Genomic DNA, 24,298 nt, shown 5'->3' on the forward strand with positions numbered 1-24,298 from the left:
GATGTAATAGCAAAACCAAAAACTCCAGTTTGCCTTCCTTTCTTTTTTTCCCAGCTTACTGAATGAGATTCTAAAATTAAATTTCAATGGTTTGCAAAACTCTTCTCTCAAATTAAGGTGGAAGTGATTTAAGGCATTTTTAGCTACACCTGCTCAACCACTAATTTAATGAGCGAATGACTAAGAAATTACAATATTGATATAACAATATTGTTGGTAAGAACTAAGAGATGTCTCAAAGCACAGATAGTATCTTTAATGCTCTGATTACTCCAACTTTCTTTATACCTAGCTTCTGTTTCAAATAAAGAATATGCTCACCGAGTGTCCAGCACGTTTGGATGTGACTGTTTAGTCATGTAGTGAGAAATGATATGGTCACGAGCTAGAAAAATTACTCTCCTGTATGAGTTCAGCATTAAGACCCAGTAATCATTCTCTATTACCTGCTCAGCCCACGTCCCCGACGTCCCCGCCAGGATGTAGTGCCATTTGGTGAGCGCTGGCGAGCAGAAGAGACTCCAGCCAGCCTCCAGCGCCTCCAGCTGGCTCAGCACTAGGCCAGAACGTGGCCCAGGAGCCATCGCAGTGAGGGCTGCTGCTGACCAACCATGAGGGCAGCTCTGTGCGCTTCTGCAATGCCTCCACGTGGTGCTGCAGCTGCTCTCCAAGCTGAGCACAGCTGGCCTCTTCCAGACCGACTGCAAGCAGGCCAACAGCCTAGCCCAGGCCCCTGAGGACGACTGGCCGCCCTTAGGCATGGCAGGCCACTTGGACTTCCACAGGGACGATTCTCTGCAAATACACCGCGCAGTTGGTCGGTGGCGGCCTGCGCTCTGGTCGAGGTGCTTTGCTGGCGCCTGAACTGAGCGACGCGCCTCTGAGCAGGCGTGTGCGTGGCCAGCATGGATGTCCTCCAGAACGGCGAGGGCATCACATGTAAGAGCCCTGAGCCCCTGCCCAAGGCTGGTTCAGTGCCTCCCGCCAGCCGCAGTCACTGCCCGCATGCTCCACGCTGGGCGGAGCCTCTTGGCCTTTGGCACCAGTCACAGCTTTGGCCTCTTCTAGTATCAACGCACGAGCCCCGTGTTGACCAAGTGCGGCCTTTCCAACGACTTCCTAGCCTCAGAGGGGCCGCTCTCCCGGACAGTCATCCAAGAAATCTCCGCACCCGTCTTTCTCGCGCATCCGCAAAAGCCACGTCTTGAGCAGGAAGCCGGCTGCTAATGCGGACAGCAAACTGCAGGACCTGGGGATAACGCCAGGTTGCAGCTCTAATGCTTCGACCTCACTCCTCAGGCGACCTGCGCTGCCTCTACTTCGCTGACACGTTTCTTCAAGAAGTGGCCGACCTCGGACCCACCACGTGGCGCAAACTTGGGCTCCATTGCTCGCCTACGTTCCGGAGGTGAGGGAGGCAAGAAGCGGCCAGAATGGTCAGAGGGCAAGGACGTGTAGCTGACGCGCAGTGCACCTCGCGTGTGCGCACGTGCACCCCCACCTCCCACCTCGCCCGGTGTGCGCATGGGCACCCGCCCCCTCGCGGGACTGCACGTGCTACTCGACTACCGGCCGGAGCCCTGTGGGGTCTCGCGAGACTTGGAGGAGGCACCTGACAAGCAGGATGGCTACTCAGTGCCCATTGCATCTGAGTAGCAGTAGCAGTTCAAGGTGTTCACACTGCCCAAGGTGAGCAAAAGGGTCAAGTTCAAGCTGACGGCCCGCAAGGGCTGTTCTGTGCGCAAGGGAGGCACTGGCCACGTGTGCCAGCTCATCGTGTGAGGACTATGCAGAGAAGTGCCGGTGCTACCTCCCCAACCGAATCAGGTGTGCATGGGCCGGGGGGGGGGGGGGGGGGGGAGGGGGGGGAGTAGGGGAGGGGGGGGGACTGGTAGGGGGGAGGGCGTGCTGGCAGGATGGGTTTCCTTGTAGATTGCACCTTGGTGTTTTTTCCTGTCGTTTTGTTATAATTGGTAGTTTTAATATTTAAAAGGTTGGTTTTTACTATAGAAAATCAAAGCACTTAGTATTTCTTAAAGGGACAAAGAAAAATAGTTCCGATAAAATGAGCCAGAACAAATATTTTAATTATAATTACATTTTACACAAATTCTCTGTACCCAGCATTGTTACCTAGAATGCTGTTGAACCCGCAGGAAAGAAATCAGATACTTATTTTTAGCTAAAATATGGACTTTACGCCGGAATTTCGTAAGTGATAAGGTTACCCATGTGCCTCTGAGAAAATGCTGAGAAACTTTTCTGAGCCTCAGACAGAAAATACAAGTTGTAAACGTCTTTAATGGCCATGCCTTCTAAAGTAGAACAAAGGGAAGAGTTATTGACGTAGCTAAAACAAAGCAAGAAATACTGAAGGAAAAGAGAAAAAAATATTTTCCCCCAGGTCTGAATGTAGCAGCTCAGAACACATGAAGGAGATGAATGAACTGAAAAGGTATTTGCAGCCAAAGAGATAGATGCTGAGCTATTATTTTTTGTGATGCTATGAGATATTTATAACAAAAAACACACAAACTCTTGAAAATAAAATCAGCACCCAGTTTCTCAACACCAAACAACCTTCAGACTCCACTAGCAATATTATATCAACACTAGTGCATATTTAAATATTTTAATAATTAAATAAAAGTTTGTTTTATTTATCAGCTATGTCTACATCACATGCTATTTTCAGAATATTTCCTTTAGTAAGCTTTCTTCCCTGTAGCTATAATAATAAAGGTAAACTTGGAGCAAATTATTTCCTTTTAGGACTTCTTCCCTATCCTAAACTCTAATCAAATCGTAATTTATACAAACCTTTAAGTTTTAAATATGATACTAAATTTTTTAAAAGAAAATATTAAAAGTAGTCAAATGTTTTTAATCCAAAGAGTATCATGGATTCCACTTTGAAAATATGCTCTTATCTTTCTTGTTTAAAAAATAATAGTATACATTTATTATTATACTTGACATTTTCCTTTGTGAACTGTAGCATCAGAAATCAGAAGACATTGCTAAAATATCTATTATTTCACATTTTCCATGAAATGGCTTTCATGGTCACATGATCAGAAGACAATTACCACTATGCTCTCTTTCAGTCATTAGGGGTGTGGCAGTTTTATACTATTGGCTTTCAATGTTTCTACTCCCTTGGTATACAAAGGGAAAGAGATGAATTATGTACCAAGTGATATCGTATTGGCCTGAAATATTATATGTATCTCACAAAGCTCTTGGAATCAAGAGATTCTTGCATGTGAAGTAAAACAAAACCCATTTAGTTGTAATCCTCATCAACACTCTACTAAAAATCAAATTTGAGATGTATTCTTTGTCAAATACAACTTTATCTTCTATGCCATATTAAAGCAACTTGTTGACAAGTGAAAAGTAATTTATACATGTGGTAATTTTTTGTCTTGGTTCACGTGTGTGTGTGTGTGTGTGTGTTTGTGTGTGTTTATTTGTATCAGTTTGTTTTTTGTTATATGATGCCAAACACTTGATGTGATAGATTAATTTTTTGTCATGGTATGACTTAATTAGACAGGTTGTTTTATTTACACTATCTTATAGATATAAGCACACTATCTTATAGATATAGCCTAAATGAGGACTTCACATATTAAAAGATATAAAGTCACTATATAAAACTGAGTAGAAAGTAAGGGTTCATAATTTTTACTGCCTTCTGATTCCAAATTCACTTCTAATTTTTTTTTCCAGATTTCATGACATATTCCGTTAAAAAATAAAGGAAAAGGGACTATTATGTTAGAACTAGAGGCCCAGTGCACGAAATTCGTACACGGGCGGGTGTATCCCTCAGCTCAGCCTGCACCCTCTCCAATCTGGGACCCCGGGATACTACCAGGATCGGGCCTAAACAGGCAGTCGGACATCCCTCTCACAATCCAGGACTGCTGGCTCCCAACTGCTTTGCTGCCTGCCTGCCTGATTGCCTCTAACCGCTTCTGCCTGCCAGCCTGATCACCCCCTAACAACTCCCCTGCAAGCCTAATCGACACCTAACTGCTTCCCTGCCATCTGATTGCCGCTAACTGCCCTCCCCTGCAGGCCTGTTCCCCCCCAACTGCCCTCCCCTGCAGGCCTGGTCCCCCCCAACTGCTCTCCCCTACAGGCCTGGGTCCCCCCCAATTGCCCTTCCCTGAAGGCCTGGTTGCCCACAACTTCCCTCCTCAGCTGGCCTGGTCATCCCTAACTGCCCTCCCCTGCAGGCTTGATCACCCCCAGCTGCCCTCCCTTGCAGGCCTGGTCCCTCCCAACTGCCCTCCCCTGCTGGCCATCTTGTGGCGGCCATCTTGTGTCCACATGGGACAGCCATCTTTGACTACATGGGGGCAGCCATCTTGTGTGTTGTAGTGACAGTCAATTTGCATATTACTCTTTTATTAGATAGGATATTACATTACATGTCTTAAAAACTTGAATTCACTGTGGTGATTTTTTCCCCCCCCAGGTAACCACAATCCTTCCCTTCCATATGTGACTTTGACACTACCCCATCAAAAGCTGAGATCACCGGCCCTCCCTTAAAAGGGGCTGACTTTGTAACTGCTTGGATTAACAAGGTATGGCAGATGTAAAGCTATTGACTTTTATGGCTAGGTCATTAAAGGTCGTGAAGTTTCTGCTTTGTTAACTAAAATGCTTGTTCTTGAAAGTTTGCACAAAGCCCAATGCACAGAGGCCACCATCCTGTGAGAAAGCCTAAACCCACCCAAAGTAGAAACCATATTGAGGTTGTGAGACTACAAGAAGAGAGGGAGATGTCTAGGCAGCTCTGAGCTTCTTGGGACTCCCATTTTTCTAGGTCTAGTACTAGCTCTGACCACCATCTGACTACAATCTCAAGAGAGACCCTGAGCCACAACCACCCAGCTGAACCCCTTCCTAATTCCAACCTACAGACACCATCTATATTAATAAAAGTGTAATATGCTAATTAGACCAGACATCCTTACAGACAACCTTCCAGATGACCTTCTGCACTGGGGCTGCAAGGGAAACCCGGGTCCTGGGTGCCAGAGGGAAGCCGGTGCCAGCAGCTGGGGGAAGGAAGGCCTACTCTTGCACAAATTTCATGCATCGGGCCTCTAGTCCTATATAATAAAAGCCTAATATGCAAATTGTCCCCTTCACCCGGAGTTCGACCACTCGCTATGACATGCACTGACCACAAGGGGGCAGCACAGACCATGGCGAGCATCTGTGACATGGCCCTGGCAGCGGGCGTCAGTGGAGGTGCTGCCAGCCCCTATGGGCCCCGATGAGAGTGTGACCAAAAAGTGTGGTAGAGCAGGTGAGTGGGTGGCGCCAGGCCAAGGTGGGTGCAAATGCAGCCCAATCACCCCACCAATTGCCCCATAGACAGTGACCAGTGGTGGCAGCAGGGGAAGGGGCTGCCGCTCAGCTCCCAGGCACTGAGGGAGCTGGGCGGGGGCCGATGACTCAGGCAGAGGGGGGTGCATGGAGGCCTGGGGGCCCAGGTGCTTGCTGCCCAGGGCCCAGAGGTCAGCTGGGACCTGCCCTTCTATGCCAGATGCTCGCACTTCGATTGCTGGCCAGGCCTAGGGACCACACCCGTGCACGATTTTGTGCACCAGGCCTCTAGTGAGAAATAATCAAACAGTTGTTTTGAACCAAAAAGTTTGGGAAAATGTCTTTATATATCATTCATTTATCAAATGTTTATTGAATATCCACTCTATGCTGGGCAATACCCTGAGTACTAAATCCTGCAAAGATCGCCCACCCCAAAAAAGTTTATTAATCCCTTTATCCTCTGTGCTTCCATGGCTCTTTAGGCGGATAAAATAGCACTTATTTCTTTTGTACATATTGTATAAGTTGTATACATGTTTGATTATCAACTTCTAAATTCAGGACCTGAATCTCAGTTAACTTTGTTTTCCCCTGTAGTGTCTGTAATGCACACAAATGTTTGGTGATTTATATAAAAAAGATAAGGAGATTTAGTGTAAGGAAATGACACCAATTTCCCCCATAGGGCAAACTAAAAACTAATAGAAATTTTAAAGCACAGAGGATGAAGCAATTAGTAAACTCTTTCGGGGGGGACGGGAGGGGTCGGGAGGGTAGAATCTTTGCAGGATATGACTTCTCTGAGATAGCTAGTTTTCAGTTGGAGGGATAAAAATACCTTTGAAAGTATTTGAGTATGTGATCATTGCTATTAAGCTACTTACTGCAGTAGTTAAAAAAGAATTTTTCAAATATCCTAGTCAGTAGTAAACAAGTCTTATGTTATTAAAATATATCCCTTAAACTACTTTTGTTTTGTCAAATGGTCTGTTTCTATAGCCATAGATCATTTTGTTCTGATGGTAGCCTACAACGGATATGGGACCTGGTTAGAGAAAAAGTAGTGTCCAGACCTCCTAGTTACAGTCTTCCTTCCTACCACTAGTCTATGCTGTTGCACCAAGTACCAAAATGCTCAGTCAGTGTCCATAGGCAATTGAAAGGATCACATATAAGATTTTAGCTCAGCTAGAAAAACGTCAAATGCCTGATTATTTACTCAAATTAGAAGCAGGCAATTTAAAAACAACATACATATACATACATGTGCAGGGTGGAACAAAAGTAGGTTTACAGTTGTCAGTACACAAAATAGTTTATTCTTGTATTAGTGTGTATTAATTATTGTATTATTTTCCATAAAAACAACTGTAAACCTACTTTTGCTGCACCCTGTGTGTGTGTGTGTGTGTGTGTGTATTCATCAATTTGAGTTTTAAAAACTTCATCAATTCTGAAAGCTCAGAGAAATCTATCTTATTTATTTATTTATTCCCTTTGTGAAATGTGATTTATTTAGGTACATGGAGTGCAGATTTTAGTGGTAAAAATATTTAGCTAGAAATAATCAGTAAGTGAATCTGCCTTTATTATTTTAATTTTCCCCATCACCGTTTATCCCCACTATACCCTCTTCCAACTCCACCCATCCCTGCCCAGAGAAATCTTTTTTTAAATCTCTCTTTCTAGTTTTGAATAGATATAATCCAATCTTCATAGTTATACATTCTTAAAATCTCCATTTTTTTTTCATTTCTCCTAACTTCTGCCCCAGTTTGATCTACATTGAATGATCAAATGAATTTCCAAAATCCCATGAATCCTACCTCAGCATTGTTTTCCCTACCTAACCCATTTGCTCCCCTGTCAATTAGTATAGTTCAGAACCTTAACATCTAGCAATTGAATAACAATACAGGCAAACTTTTACTGAGGTCTTAACTGTTTGAAGCCCTGTGTTAAGGGTTTTATATATGCTACCCTGTTTAAACCTTACATTTTACCTGATGAAATAGATTCTAAAATTATTCCTATTTTACAGATGATTAAACCATGGAGGACTTGCAGAACTAAGTAATTTGCCCAAGGTTATAGTCAGATTAAAGGTGAAATCAGCATGCAAATTAGAGACCAGATCCCAATATTCTACCCTAATTCTCTAACTCATAGCTGGACGGAACTTCAAAATCTAGTCCACTCCCTGTTTGATGCTTTATTCTTCAACTGTTCTTCAAAGTTGTCACCAGCCAATGTTGGAACATCTGCAATGACTGTCATAATAGTTTCTTATTTCCCAATCCTAACTCAGCCCCTGCTCCGTACCACATTAATTGTTATGAAAGCTTTTTGTCATAATCTCACCTCTGCTCAAATAAACACTCACATTTCAAAATGAAGCAACTATGATGACTTAAATATTCTAAATTCCCTCTAAACCTAGCTATTCACATTCTTCAATTCACAACTTGTATCCAGAATTCTATTTCTATGGTTGTCCACACAGGCGTAGTATGCTATTTCCTTCATTCCAAAATATAGTCCTCACTGACTCTATCTCAACATACCAATATTCTTCTCATCCTTCATGAGCCTCTTAAAATTGACACTTTTGCCACACACTGTTTTCTATAATGTATTATAATTACATGTCTGGCAAAATTCAGAAATTAGCAGCTGTGATTTTACCCATTCCTCCTGGCTAATCTGTAAGATTTTTTATATAGTCATAATTTTGTCTTATGACCCTCTATGAAATTAACTGTTTTATATAAAATATGATCAAAAATATCTGAGGCATACATACATGCATGCATGTGTACATAGATAGATGGATGAAAACATTAAAAATGAGTTCCATTGTGTCTACATATATTAGTAATGTCTCAAAATGTTTAAATTCAAATAACTGACTCTTAATGAACTTTTTAAAAGCCTTCACACTACTATATTGTTAAAAATTCAACCAAGTGTTGCCAAGCTGCATTTAACAGTTTTTAATTAATTGAGCCAAATATTTGATCAGATTTAAAGAGTAGTTTTTCAGAGTAGTTTTTTATGAAACCATGCTTAATGAAGTTTATTGCTTGAATTCATTTGATTTGGTGTAAAGCAAACATCGCATAAACTTTAAGACTGTCATCTGTTCAACATTTTAGAAAATACTTTATTATTTAAAAATATAGAATGCACACCTATTATTATAGCCAAAATACCAAGGGCATCAAGTGTCATACATGGTGTCCAAGAGGAAGAAAAGTGTTCCCTCATTATAATTTGTGGTGATTTGCATATGTAAAGAAAAATAGCCAATAGAAATAGTCAATGTAAGTGTATGTGTGTTTTTCTTTTTTAAAAAGAGTCAAAATAGTAATGGAAGAAAAAAACAGACTACCTCACCTCTGCTCAAATAAACACTCACATTTCAAAATGAAGCAAGGTTGTTAGTTCAAGGTGGAAAAAATAAAAAGATTAAGATTCCAAGTTGAAATATTTGAGAAATAATTAGCCTTTAGTAAAACTCACTGTCAGGCGAAATTCATTTTTAATCATGAAATATATTTTTTCTGTGCTATTTTAGCTTTGTTTTAATTTGCTATTTAGCAGTGCCTTGAAATATTAATAATTTGTTTAATAAATTTCTTCTAACTCTTAATAGATTTTTAATGAAGAAATCTATCTTAGAGATTTCAGTGAGAATTGATAATACACACTTTCTGAAAATGTTAAGTTATTGAGTTTCTGAATAGTTTCATTTGAACTTCTAGTATTCTTTGCTTGTCATCATCTATGTTCAGATCTTCTTAGCTTTGTGAAATGTAAAAACCATTCAGTAAACCATAATAACAGGTATTCTAGGAATGAGAAGGAAAATGTTTTATCCGCAGGGTCAATTGACCAAAACTATTGAGTTTTATTCCAGATTATAGTGTTAAATCATTTATAATTAGCCTGATGCATAAAGTAACCTATAGTACTTACAACCTTGAATGAGGGTAGAAGAAAACAATCCCATGGGGGATCCATTAGACTCTGTTTTCCACAAAACAAGCACCTAACTATGCCTACGGAGTTGCCTAAATGTCAAGGCTGTCACAGTTCCAGATGAATCCCTTTCTCCATGCTGATTTTTAGCACGGAGGAAGGTCAGCTCTGGAGTTTGACATAGAGTCAAGGTGCATTCTAGCAGAATTGCTAGGATGCTGACTCCCGTTTTCTTCTGTCCTGGATTATGACAATAAAACACAGTGCTCAGCTTCAGAAATAGATACATTTGTAGAGAAAGGATATTTATAGCATTTTCATACCCCAACTTATTCATGACCCTGGGAGAAATTTAAACAGGGATTATCCCTGTAGATTTTGGAGACAAAATGGTTAGTAAAAGCCTGAGGGCTTTGCAATCAATCAGATCTGGATTTGATTCCTGGCTTCTCTGTTTACTATTTGACTTTTGATAATTTGTTTAACTTCTCTGAATCTGTTTCATTTTAATGCTACCAACCTCAAAGGATTGGGTCGGGGAGATTAAATGAGGTAAAGTATATATGATTTTAACTGTTTTTATCGAACCCAACGCATAATAACTACTGTGGCTCTGGCTGTGATGGTGGTGGTGGTGGTGATTTTGGTGGTTAAACCATTTGTAGGTTCTAAAACTAATCTTCCCTTTAAGCAAGAATGGGGGTCTGTGAATTAAACTCATTGGAAATTTCCCCTGTAGATGTCATCCTCTTACACCTTAAGGGCTAATTCAAAGTTGAGATTAAACTCAGATTTGGTTTTAAATCTATTACCCAGGAACAGGGAAGGTCCAGACTAGCACTATTTCTCTGCCCTGAAGACCCAGTTAAAAAGCCAGTGAAAAGTATGGGGGAATGGCTGTCAGATTGATCAGACAGACTTGTGCTCTTTTTTCTTGTTTTGTATTTATTTTTGTCTTTTAGCATTTTTCAACAGAGAAACCTTTAGAAATCTACTTGAATTTTCTACATCTGTTTCCTCATCACCAAATATGAAAAAAAAAATTATACACACTTAACTCACAACACTTACTTCATGCTAATATGATGTCATGTAATATAGCAACAGCTTGAATTAAGATTCTTTGAGAGATTCTTGATCTATACTCTTTAGTTTTTGTGACCCTGTGTTTTGGAGTTCCCCAAGCATATTCCCCACGTTTCCTTGAACACTTGTCCTTAGAGATTGTCTGAGAAAAAAATAATAAGAGAATTCTATGGTCAAATACATTTGTGAAACACTAAAATTTATACCACTTTCTTGGGGAGTCACAGTTAATAAGATATATTACTACTCCCTTGGTTTTGCAGTGATTTATGACATATACCTGCTCTCCTAGAAGAGTGGAAGAGTGTCTGGCCCATAATAGGCCATTGGTAAATATTTGCTGAATATATGAACAGACTAAGATAAGCAGTTTTACTAGGATCCAAAAAGACTGGATTTACATTAAAATTTAAGAGAAGACTGTGCAGGTATTATTTATTAATAATGTCTAGTGTTAATTGACTTACATGCACAGCAAATAGTTTCAATCGAATTTTCAGTCAGATGTTAACTTGCTAGTTATATGAAAGCTAGCAAAAGAGCTAGTCTGGGTTTTGCACGGAAAAAACACAAACCCACTATAATTGTGGTGTAGGTCTATAGTAAACAAAATATATAACTTACCTAAAGAAGTCAGACATCTGGAATCATACTTTGAGTGAAAACTTATGGCCAACATGGAGCCAAAAGTCTCACAGGGAAACATCGCCATACAAAGTCTCAATTGTTGCCTGGAGTTTGGGTTAGAGTCTATCAGAGGGATAAACAAGGACATCTTCCATGAGGAAGAATTTTTTTCAATAGGAAAGACTAAAGCTTGAGGATAGAGTGAAGTCATAAACCAGAATGAGGAGGAGTGCAGATATGGAGGGAAAAAAGCAGCCCATAATGTTCAGGAGCAAATCCCAATCTAGAACCAGAGAGAACCAACCACTTTAGCCCAATGCTGATGATAATGAGAAGGTCCCATTTAATGCACACCAATCCTATCTAATAATAGAGTAACATGTAAATTACCATCACTCCGCTACGCCCACGATTGGGCGGTGGGAGGCTGGGGGGCGGGACTCGGGGTGGCCTATCAGCCATTGAGAGGCATGGATCCGCTGCCACTGAGGGGGGCTACCCTGCTGTTGAGAGGCGCAGGGGGCGGGACTCCCGCCCCCTGCGCCTCTCAACGACCAGATCCGCGGCCGCTGAGGGGGCCTGCCGCGGACACCCAGCTGCGCCTCTCAACGTCAGGGTAGCTAGGTGTCCGCGGCAGCCCCCCTCAGCGGCCGTTGAGAGGCGCAGGGGGCGGGAGTCCCGCCCCCTGCGCCTCTCAACAGCAGGGTAGCCCCCCTCAGCGGCTGCGGACCATCAAAAGCGTGGGGCTGGGTGCCTGTCCACTCAGGCACCAGGCCTTTCAGAAGCCTCCGCCGAGCCGGAGGCTTCTGAAAGGCCTGGTACACCAGCGGACAGGCACCCAGCTCCACCGCGAAAAGCGGAAGTGTGTAGGGGACCCTACACGTGCATGATTCAATCATGCACTGGGCCTCTAGTACATTTAAATAAAGTGTTCTTTATGGTTCAGTTAGATATTCATAATTTGACTAAAGAGCAATGGCTTATGTTACTATAATACTTGATCGCAGGCAAGTAGCTTCTAGTATACTGAAATTTTCAAGGGAAACAATTCAGTCACACAAATTTCTTAAAATGAGAGTTGGGGGTTAAAGGCAGGGATGCATTTACCCATAGGAACATTCTAAGGTCATCTTGAAGTGGCCAGAATATATTGTATTTGGGTGGGAGACCTGGGATTCAATCTGGGCCCTACCATTCATTTCTAGGTATGTGACATTAGGTAAGACGTTAAACTTCACAAGTTTTAGAAACTCAATTGGTTGACAATAGATATTTTGTAGGGATTATGTGAAAGTTAAGTAATTTGTCTATAAAAGTGTTTGATGCATTGCCTCCCGCATAATATGCATTTAAAAAAGGGTCTGCTAAATATTTCGTTGTCCATTATATCAGCAAATTATTTTATTTGACAGAATAGGCCAACATGTCTATATCTATTTTTTCCATTTTGGTGAAAATGTATCTGCCCACTAAATTTCAAGGAAATAAAGTTGAACAGGGAGAGCAGTTTGGTGGACTAACTACATATCTCCATGACTTTACCTTTTGCTGTCCCCTCTGATCATGTTATATCGCACCCAAATGTTTCTAAAACTTTAGATGCAATGAAACTGCTATACTGTCCAGTGTTTTTGCCTGTTCAGTATATGTTTATTCTGATGTAAAAACATTAGGACAACCCTACCACCTTCATGAGTGACACACTCAAGGGGCAGAATTGGCGAGCCCCAAAGCCCACTGAAGCACGTCTCCATAGGGTCGGCACCTGCATAATAGCTCCTCTGCTATAGTCACAGCCAGTCCTCACAGCTGATTGGCCTGGGGGTCATTTCTTCCCAATGATGCCAACAGCAATCAAGGCTCAACTACAACAGGGCAGTGCACACAGCCCACAGAGCAGCGCACCTGGAGCCCCCAGCTCAGGACACTCCAGGACACCTATTACACAAAGCCACTCTACCAAATCCGGGATAGGTAGCAGCTCTACTTAATACAGAGAAACAAATATAGCCCGGCCAGCATTGTTCAGTGGTTGAGCGTCGACCTAGGACCAGGAGGTTACAGTTCAATTCCTGGTCAGGTCACATGCCCAGGTTGCAGGCTTGAATCCCAGTGTGGATCATGCAGGATGCAGCCAATCAATTATTCTCTCTCATCATTGATGTTTCTATCTCTCTCTCCCTCTCTCTCTGAAGTCAATAAAAATATATGTTTTTTTAAAAAAAAAATAAATAAATATAGGGAAACAGCCAAAATGCAGAGAAAAACAAGTCCAAATGAAAGAACAGGAGAACTCTCCAGAAAACACACACACACAACTAAATGAAATGGAGGCAAGCATACTACCAGATACAGAGTTCAAAACAATAGTTATAAGGATACTCAAGAAACTTCCTCTATCTAAAAATCAATAAAAACATATTAAAACAAACAAACAAAAAAGTAGATCTTTTTTAAAAAAATGAAGATAGTATAAGGAGCCTCTGGTACAACTTTAAGCATTCCAACATGTACATCAGGGGGGTGCCAGAAGGAAAAGAGAGATAATAAGAAATTGAAAACCTATTTGAAAAAACTAATGACAGAAAACTTTCTTAACCTGGTGAAGGAAATAGACATATAAGTCCAAGAAGCACAGAGAATCCCAAAGTACACAAATCCTTGTTATTTTCCCTTCTTAAACATTTTTTCTTAAAATATTGTTTCTATAACATATTTCAGTTTAAAGATGAAAGCACCCTTGAATGGTGCTGAATCATATTTATCTGTGATTATGTAATAAAGCATCAGTGGAATGAGTCATGTTAAAATGTAACCAACCACAAAAAGAGTTATTAGTTTTTCTATGAAAAAGTTAATGTCAATTTATTTTTCTCAGTCTTAAACACAAAATTGTTTAAATATTTTAAATCAATTTAATAAATTAAACAGCAAACATTCCAACTTTTAAAGGTCCATTTTATTGAGTATTAGTGTTTTAAAAATTCAAGAATATTTGCTTCTGAAATGAGCACCCCAGTTCATTTGTTGTATTAAATACATGTGTTCAATGAAATACACATGTGCTAGTTAAATATTTATGTATTAAGCATGAGGCTCTGAGGTCAGCCAGATCTTGACATTAACTATTTGGCTTAAGTTCCTCATCTTAAAAAAAAAAAAAAAAAAAAGGAAATCCTATATAATAAAATCCCAATATGCAAATAGACCGAACGGCAGAATGACTGGTCGCTGTTACGTGCACTGACCACCAGGGGGCAGATGATGAACACAGGAGCTGCCCGCTGGTGGTCAGTGCACTCCCAGAGGGGGAGTGCCGCTCAGCCAGAAGCCGGGCTTACGGCTGGCAACACAGCGGTGGTGGCAGGAGCCTCTCCTGCCGCTGTGGCAGTGCAAAGCACCCCTCGGGGTCCCAGACTGCGAGAGGGCACAGACGGGGCTGAGGGACCCTCCAGTGCACGAATGTTGTGCACTGTGCCTCTAGTAATCTCATAAAATTTCAACATAGATGGTATAAAGTGCTTTAGCCCAGGACATAGGACAAAGTAAGGCTTCAGTTAATGTTAGCTCTACTAATAGTAGTAATAATAGGACTCTCTCCAAATTATTTTTTCTAGCCTGTAAAATTTAAAAATAATTTAAACTTTTTCAGGAACCTAGACCTGTCCTAAAAATCACATTATACTTAATTATAGATGACCTATGCTTTGAGTCTTTTATAAATTTATTTTTCTCACTTGGTTTCAGCTTAGTACCTTATTTCCTTAGGTCAGTGGTCAGCAAACTCATTAGTTAACAGAGCCAAATATCAACAGTACAACGATTGAAATTTCTTTTGAGAGCCGAAAACCGACTTCTGCGCATGGGCCACGAAGTTTCAATCGCACTGTACGTGCGCGCCCGCACGTGGTGTTTTGTGGAAGAGCCACACTCAAGGGGCCAAAGAGCCGCATGTGGCTCGCGAGCCACAGTTTGCCGACCACTGCCTTCGGTAAAGCTGCTGCTTTATCTGAATGTCTGAAAATATGCCAAATGACTCAGATAAAAATTTTCATTTAAGGTAATTTTAATTACAGCAACAATAACAGATGTATATATGTTCATTAATAAAAGTATAATTTGTAGTTGTGTCCCTTTGAAAGTTAACCAGAAAAGTATAGATTATACTAAAACATGAAAAAGAAACACTACTCTCTAAGTCACATGCTCTATTATTAAAATGTCATCCCTTATGAATTTCATAAATAGCATACCCAGGAACAGAGTAACAATTTTAAAAAGTCTGGAGGGGATTCCATAACAACGTTTAAATGCATTACTACTCAAACAATTTGATTGGATTATAAAATATTTAAAAATGCAGCTGTAGTTGTGGTGTTTACTGTTGATTATTTTTATTTCAAGAAGGAAGTATATTGCACTGAAAAATAACTGCAGTATAAAATAAACTGTATGTACTATGTATTCAAATAAAAAGGGCAGAATTGGACATAGCAACATGGAATCATAGTTCTTTAGAAGTTCTGTCTCCAAATAGGAATGGTCAGTGCAGAACCGAAAAGACCAAATACATGTTCCAGTTGAAAATGACATTAACCAAGCAAAATACATTAATGTCAATTCTAGTTATTATGAATCTTTACAGTGACTCACCACACATGATTCTACAGAAATCTAAAAACACATTGCAAATATGAAAGCATTTATAACCTAACAACTATAAAGTAATAATCCTATTATTTGGTTTCTGAAGATCAGGCCCAGGATTACCTACAGTGAATTTAGCTTCAGGGTGGCAAATTTCGCCCTAGCTGGTTTGGCTCAGTGGATAGAGCATGGGCCTATGGACGGAAAGGTCCCTGGTTAGATTCCGGTCAAGGGTACATGCTCAGGTTGTGGGCTCGATCCCCAGTAGGGGGCGTGCAGGAGGCAGTTCATCAATGATTCTCTCATCATTGATGTTTCTATCCCTCTCTCTTCCTCTCTGAAATAAATAAAAATATATGTTTAAAAAAAAGTGGCAAGTTTCATCAGCATATACTATCTTATATATTTAAAGAAACCCAGTGACTAAACTAAAAAAAAATAAAAGCGACAAGAAATATAGACATATGTGCTCAGTAAGATGGTAGTTATACAAAAAAAAGAATGCAGCCGAAAAGATTTTCACTTTACCCAACTTCACTTCCTTTCCAAGACAGAAAATGAGACAATGATGAGCAAATATCTGATGAACAAAAGTAAATGCCAGTGTCTGACTAAAACTTTCCCATATAGTCATTTGTGATAAGCTCTGCTTGTCATAAGAAGCTAAAACTGCATTGATGACTCATACCACCAACAAGATGACCCATTACATAAGGAAATTCCTCCACTCAAAGTTTCAATCTTAAAATCAACGCCCAGAGAACCATAATCCTGTAAGCAACTGATTTTAACTCCAGGTTAGCCTGCCTATAGACGCTGCGTGTTCACTCTATCAAGCCATCCTGCTTAGCCTAATGCTGGTAATAATAATAATAAAGCACTCTTTACATTTATGATATTACTTAATGGTCATTTGTTTTTAAGAAAGAAAAGCTTCTGTCATCATTAGTTAATCCTATTTGACAAATAAGAAGGGAACTGACTTGGCAAATTAAGTATCTTGCCCAAGGAGACACAGCTCAGATGTGAGGAAGCTTAGACTATGTGTTTTATTGAATCTGGGTAGGGGAGAGCTATTTGCCAAAGTGGGGAGCGACTCTTTGTCTCTGAATTTGAATAGATGCAAGTTCAAATCTTAGTGCTGTCACTTGGGGAAGTCATTTGAATTCTCTGAGCCTCTTTTCTCATTTTAAAATAAGGATCAGAGTATACCTACTTCATAAGGCAAGGAATCAAATGGACAACTGTATATAAAGCATTGTTTTAGGAATCTACTAGTAAGTAAGTTAGAAGGTGTTGGTTTTCAAATGTAGACTCTCCAGAGCACATTCGACTAGTTGGCGAATTTTTATATTATATTAGGGATATAACTATTATCTACTAAAATTAAGTCAAGTTCATTTATGCCTTAATGTTGATTAACAATCCAGCTACTTAGATGAGATAAAGAAAATACCAACAACATGGGAGAGAATTTGGTTGAAATATAATGATATATAGAGAAAAGAGAAAGGCAAAGAGGTGCTAGTACAGGTCCCACTTCCTCTTTCCCTTGTTCAGCCTCTACTTTCTGGTCTCTAATTCCTCCTTTTCTACTTTTATAATTATTACTTGTAATATAAATGGAAGTAGCTCAGGCTATGAATTTAGATAACCCAAGTTAAAGACCAATTGTTCATAGGGTAGTCTCAATTAATATCACTTACTCTTAATATATTTGTCTGCAAAACAAAGATAATACCTTCCTGTGTGCATCATCAGACATGTAAGAATAATTTATTATATATGTGTATGTATGTGTGCATTTTATTATCTAAAACTGGGCATTCTAGGTGCATTTAGTTGGATTCTTGCCTTGAACCTATTCATACTGAAGTTTTCAGAATCTTTGAACATTTAATTTTGAATAATGATATCTAGGTATTTCAAACTACTCCAGGTTGGCATACTGAATTTCTTCACATTATTTTCACATTATCTTTGGAAAAATGCAATTTTTATATAGCTTTACTTTAATGACTAGGAAAAGAAATGGTTTTTAATGTTTTAGAGGTACAAGTACACCCTTTATGTTTTTATATGCAATCCTAAAATACAGAAATCTTGCATGTGATAAACAACATTTCTCTATAAGTAGTGAGACTAACTCATGAGTCACACATGAATAATAATCAGACTTTGCAGCTTCCCTGTATATTCATGATGTAGAAGATATAGGTAGGCAAATATAATCTGGTAAGGTTGGTAATTTCAGAGGTGAATGTAGACTTTGAGTTCTATTAACTGAAGTTGAAAATTAGACCACCAGATTTCAACTACCCAGAAGTAATTAATTCCAGCATGTGAAACTTAATTAAGGAAAAACAAAATACATCACAAATTGTTGAAAAGTAAAGCCACTTACTGATGACACAGGACTATTTAAATATATTAAAGAAATGGTGCAGTATGTTAAGTATGTAATTCCGCCAAAATTCTCCCAGCTTTATTTTGTCTTCCTTCCCATTTCCTTGGCTCTCAAAAATTCGTTCTCAGTTCTTTGGCAAAAGAAACTGGAAGAGACCAGAAGGAGGAGAGGGGGAGTGGACAGCTCATGCTAATGCCACTCTTGATTTCATATTTTTGTTAAAAAATCCTACTTTGTGCATATAAAATATAGTTCATTTCTTATCCTGAGAGTTACCCTGGCATATGGCTCAATTGGAAACATCAAGGTTTTTAGTTCCTTTTTAAATGGCTTGCCTCTTTTCCAGACTTTTCTTCAGATGTATTGTCAATGCCACTTTTAGAGTCTATCACCTGTGTATGGGTAAAATTCTTTTCATTTCCTGGCATCAAAGGTCCTGACCATGATGATAGGCAACCAGTGAGTGGGATGAGTCTGGGAGTAACTGTGAACACATCCATCTAAGTAGTTTCTTTTTCAGGAATGATCGATCTCAAGTTCTTGGACTCTTTTGTAATATAAAGGAGGTGTTCCTTAAGCTACAGAAAATACTCTTCTACTTTTTTTTCTCTTGAGTTAAATAATTTGAGTTAAACAACCCAAAAGCATCTCTTGAACTCATGCTCCAAGGCCAGATGCTAATTGAAGGTCCATGAGTTCAATCCAACCCCGACTCTTCTTGGTAAAATACAATGCCAACTAACTTATTTGTAAGAACATTCCTATATATCTAAGGCTTAACAATATCAATGTTGGGCTGGTGTGGTAACAACATGACTAAAATAGCCAATACCTTAAAATTGAATGTGGACTGAAAGAAATAATACCTTGTTACATTACCCATCTTGGATGAAGTGTTTGGTTTCAAACGTCTGAAAATACTTATCTAATTTTATTCATCATGACTGGTCTGCATTAGTCTATAAGAAATATTAGCTAGAGCCAATTGAATGCACAGAATTATTAGATAAGAGCAAATCCTTCACAAAGAGAGAAAGGAAGGTAGCCTAAAAGTATGTATCAAACAACAAATATGGAATAAGAAGTAAAGGTAAAAGAAAACTGAAAAGAGCTAAGTAGTTCTTTAAATTATTTTTTCCTAAATGGGTATAAAGTAATAGAAATATTATTCTTTGCATGCAATGCTAAAAGAAGTTTTCAAGAATACTTTATACCAGTGACTTTCAACTTCTAGCTGGCTGTAATTTCTGAGGCCTGAGGCAGTTGTCAGTCACTTTTTCAAATTAGAAAATGCAGTAATAGTTTCAAGAGTGTACCCCTACTTCAGTTCATTATGTATATTCTAAATCTAAATATCATTTGTAAACAATATACATAGAACTTCATGTTGTAAAGGAATTATAAGTTATAAAACTTCATTTACATTTAGAAACATAGAAATGTCTACATCCAGACATTTTGAAGGACTGTGCAAGGTTATATTTTTTCTTAGAAAACTCTTCATCTATTTTTCATTTTTCTTACTTGGCAGGCAGCTAGGAGCTACAGAGTCACATAATGAAGTTGTCTTTCATTTGAATATAGTTTATTAATGGCAAAATAGTAATCCATTAATCAACTTAAAACAAGTCAGTAAATTTTTAAAAAAAAATGGTATCTCCTTTAGTAATAGAGATCACCTGCCTCTTAAAAAAAAGGATCCATTATCTCCATGGGTTTCTCAGCTGAAGTTAAAAATCTAAAAATGATTTTCATTCATTTCTCATTAATATGCAAAAATATTCAAATTAGATAGTAATTAACTATCTACTCAGTAGAAAACCTTTTCATGTTAATTTATTATAAACTCAGTTGCTGCTTTGATTGAGATTGATTTTTGGTATTGAGATCTATCCTGAATACAAAAAAGCACCTGAAAAAATATTTTTAAACACCTAACATTGCTCAGCTAATTACATGGTAGCCATGTTCACAGACTGTTCCAAAGAGAGGGTTATGGTACCAAGACAAGCGCTGAAGAAGCTGTGCATACACTCTTCCATGTGTTTATTGTAACTCTCATCCTAAAGCAGTGTCTTTGGATGCCTCAGTTTAGCTGATTCTTGTCGTTTTGGAGCTTATCATTGTTTAATTCAGCCACCAATACACTTTACATGAGACTGCCTGGATAATATAGAATTTCAGAAAGTAAAGAACTACGGGAAAAAAGAACTATGGGCATTTTTACATATTCTTGGGATTAATTGACTTCACAGGTCGCTTTGCTCCATGGATTCAGTATGATTTGTAAACAGACTTCAGTTTTACTTTCTGCAGATGCGAAACTGACCTCAGCAGCGGATGATAAAAGGGTGATTATCAGGCCAGTGGAAGTCATTTTCATTCCCAACCACAAAAGCTGGAGTTGAGTATCAGTGAGCATAGGGTATGCGCCTGAATCCAAACACTGAAGACTGCTATTCAAACGTTGCTCCCTGGGAGTAACAGAACCATGGGGACACAGTTAGTGACCTTCTATTAGCACTTTTTAAAAGTATACAAAGGAAAACACCTACTACTTTCAGTACCTATTTGGTTGCAGAGATCAACTATGGGTGAGAATTCCTGTGGCAACAGATGAAAAGGAAACTGTAACTCCGGCTGGGTATAGATGGCTGCCTCCACCATCCATTTAAAAGCACATTACTGTGGGATCACAATAGCACACATTACATTTTGGCAAGCTTTTTACCTTGGGTTTATATTTACATGCAATAAGATGTCAGACGTTATTTCAGTTGCTCCTCTGCCAAGTATGCTGGGCAGATATTATACTCGTTTTCTAGATAAAGAACATGAAGCTTGAGCAGCTTCACTGTCAACAAGTTAATTATTCAGTTAGCTGAGACAGGACTAGGATTGGTGTTTTTTCTACTTTTCCCCCTAGCTGCCTGGTGTTTTCCAATGTCTCCCAAAGATGACCTTCATTAGCATCACCAGGGGAGACTCTTTGAGATGCCAGTTGCCAGGCTCATCTAAGTTGGACTGTGGAAAAAGAAGCTAAGTATTTCCATTGCTTCCCAGGCCATTCTTCTGCGCACACACACAGAAAGATTGTAAATGCACTGCCTATAACTCTGCCTCACTAAACAGTTGATCTCCCACCCCTGCAAAGTGTGCATTATACCTTCAGGGAATGGGGCAAATGGGGAGAGTGATACCCTTCTGTGGATCCTCCTGGGGATTTTATGACATAGTGAATTATAGGGTAATTAGTAAAATATCCTGAAAACATTGTTCTGAATCTTTCTAGCAATGTCTGAGAAGGGCAATTATAGAATAATGAGCAAAAGCCTAAACAAAAGGGAGAAAAGGCGGCATTAAAATAAGTTTAACACCTTAAGAATTTTTGAAAGGTGCCTTGACAAAACTGAGTGGTGAAATTATTGAAATTTGGAGCATACTGCTTGTTCCCATAGGGTACAGTAAGTCCCCACTATGGGTAATGTGCATGCACATGCTTTCTGATAGGATTAAAACAACAGAATTAGCCATAAGCTAAGAGTTGCCATGATTTATGTTTTTATAGTAGCCCCTCCTTCCCATTTCCTGGTCAGCATTCTGGATGATGGTTCCATTTAGCACACATTCTCCTGTTTGTTTCTTTTGCTTCAAGTCTCTTTTACATTTTCCTGTACTGAACTGCATTTGCCATCTGCTGATCCAATTACTTATACAATCCAAATTCTTTTGAGTCTGATTGTTTTGTTCCTCATTATTTGCTCAGCCTCCAGTTTTAGTATCCTCTGTAAACTCTAAAATCTTGTTTTCAATACCTCATCTGAATTGCTCATATACAATACAACTCAATTAACTCAAACTTTAGAAACCTAAGGCTACTTGTGTCTGAGGGGATTTAGATTAGTTGAGTGGATTTGGATCCTAAGAAAGAACTGACAATTGACTCATCAAATGCCAGCTGATCCATCAGGAATTGAGCCATCCTCTTTAAATGAGAAGGAATCAAAAGAGAGGAAAGGTACAGATTCTAAAATGATACTACATGTAATAATATCATCGTCATCATCTTTATTTTTGTTACCAATCATTATTATCTCATCAAATGTTTATTAAATTCTGTTGTAAAATTATCTATTCAAATAATAAATCTATACTAAGATGAGATTGAGGTTATGCCAAGGGGCCAAAATAAAGTTGTTAACTCTCCAGTTTATTCCTCATTTACATCTATTCTGATAAAATATATTTTTTAACCAGTTCTATCATTTATATTTTATCTCTCAGCATAGTTTCTTTTGAATCTTAGATAGGTCAATTTTCCCAATGTTACCTAGCAAATAATGATAAGTTTGGGAACATTAAGTGGCTCAAAACATGTTCACATGTTCGTTTTTCTTCACAAAAAACCTACTAAGCCACTCAATTAGTAAGCAGTAGAGAAGTCCATTCTTCAGTTGTGTGTGCAAAGCTAAATAATTCAATTTTCACTCATTGCTATCTGAAATGCCCTTTCTCCTCCTCTTGTGAAAGCTTGTCATCTTTTAATATCTAGTTCAAAGGTCACTTCCTTTATAGAATCCCTCCCTGAGGCAAAATTATGCACTCCTTTATTTCTATTCCCATTTACTTATTAATTTCCACTGTAGCACATGATATATTTTATATTGTTCCTTCCTTAGATTCCCAAAGGGATCATTAAACATTAATTGGATGAATGAATGAGTAAATGAATGAATATGAAGCACTCAATTAAAAGTTTATAAAAATTGAGATGTTAGTTATCCAGTTCTGTCTTTAACTATGGAACTTAAGTCTTGCTAAAACTCTGTAACATTAATTGGGTTGCTGCTGCCTGCATTTCTACTCTTTAGGTGCCACACCATACTTCACTGGGCTCTCTCCTCACCTGATCACAGTTCTAGCTGAAGCATCTGCTCCACCCAGTATGATTCCTGGTGTCTAGTTCTTCCCTCCTCCCAGGCCATTCTGCTGTGAATATGCATCCATCCTCTTTGAACACACCTTGTTTGCACTTCAACAGCATGGGTAACGGTGGCTTCTGACTTAGTATTCGAAGAGTAGCCTAGGCCCGTGGTCGGCAAACTGCGGCTCGCGAGCCACATGCGGCTCTTTGGCCCCTTGAGTGTGGCTCTTCCACAAAATACCATGGCCTGGGCAAGTCTATTTTGAAGAAGTGGCATTAGAAGAAGTTTAAGTTTAAAAAATTTGACTCTCAAAAGAAATTTCAATCATTGTACTGTTGATATTTGGCTCTGTTGACTAATGAGTTTGCCGACCACTGGCCTAGACCAATTCAGAAGTGATAGAACTGAACACGCTCTGCTAACCTTTTCATCAGAAAAACAGAAAGTCTCAAATACATAATAGAGATTTATGCTTTCTTCATAGTTCCCAGCCCTGAGGGGTGACTAACTCCTGGTGGCTTGTAACAATCCCATTTGATATTTAACAGATGCTATCTCCTATTATTGTTTTTCTCTCCTAAATGTACACTGACCAACTCAACTAGACTTTAAGCCCTTAAATGTTATTCTTTGTCCTTTCCCAGACCCTAGCCCACACTGCCTTCTCCATAACAGATGTTCAATAAATGTTTATTGGTAAACCATATTCACTTAATTTCAACAAATATTTACTGAGATGCTGAACTACATACTTTGGAGAGAAGCCTGAGCATGACACAACCTTTGAACTTCAAGGAACTTTAACTCAGTTGGAAACTTAAGTACATGGAAGCAATTGTACAAGGTGTTAGGAGACTTAACGGGAAAGGACTCCTTTGTAATTTTGTAGTTGAAATTGCTCTTTTCAGACAACAGAGTCCCACAAAAGCATCATCAGATTGATGCTGATTCCAACAGCCCATTCTTACTTCCCTGAGTATTAACTTTTACCATTAATTTTTATGGCTTGTACTTTAGATTACTCCAATCTAGTAGCTGGAAAAGGCCTCTATGAGAGTCCTTAGCTTTAATAAAAAGATTATCATATATCCACAGCCAAGGAAAATCTACCCAATTCACGGAAGCAAGATGAGAGATTCATGCATGTAAACCTGAAGATCATAGACCACTGAGCTCTTTTTTTTTCCTTTTTCTTTTTAAAACTAGTATTTATTCTTCCTTTTAATTTCCTTATGACTCTGAAAAACTAATGGGCTTTCACTCTCCTTTT

The sequence above is a fragment of the Cnephaeus nilssonii genome, assembly GCF_951640355.1.
Source record: "Cnephaeus nilssonii genome assembly, chromosome: 15".
Classification (NCBI taxonomy): domain Eukaryota; kingdom Metazoa; phylum Chordata; class Mammalia; order Chiroptera; family Vespertilionidae; genus Cnephaeus; species Cnephaeus nilssonii.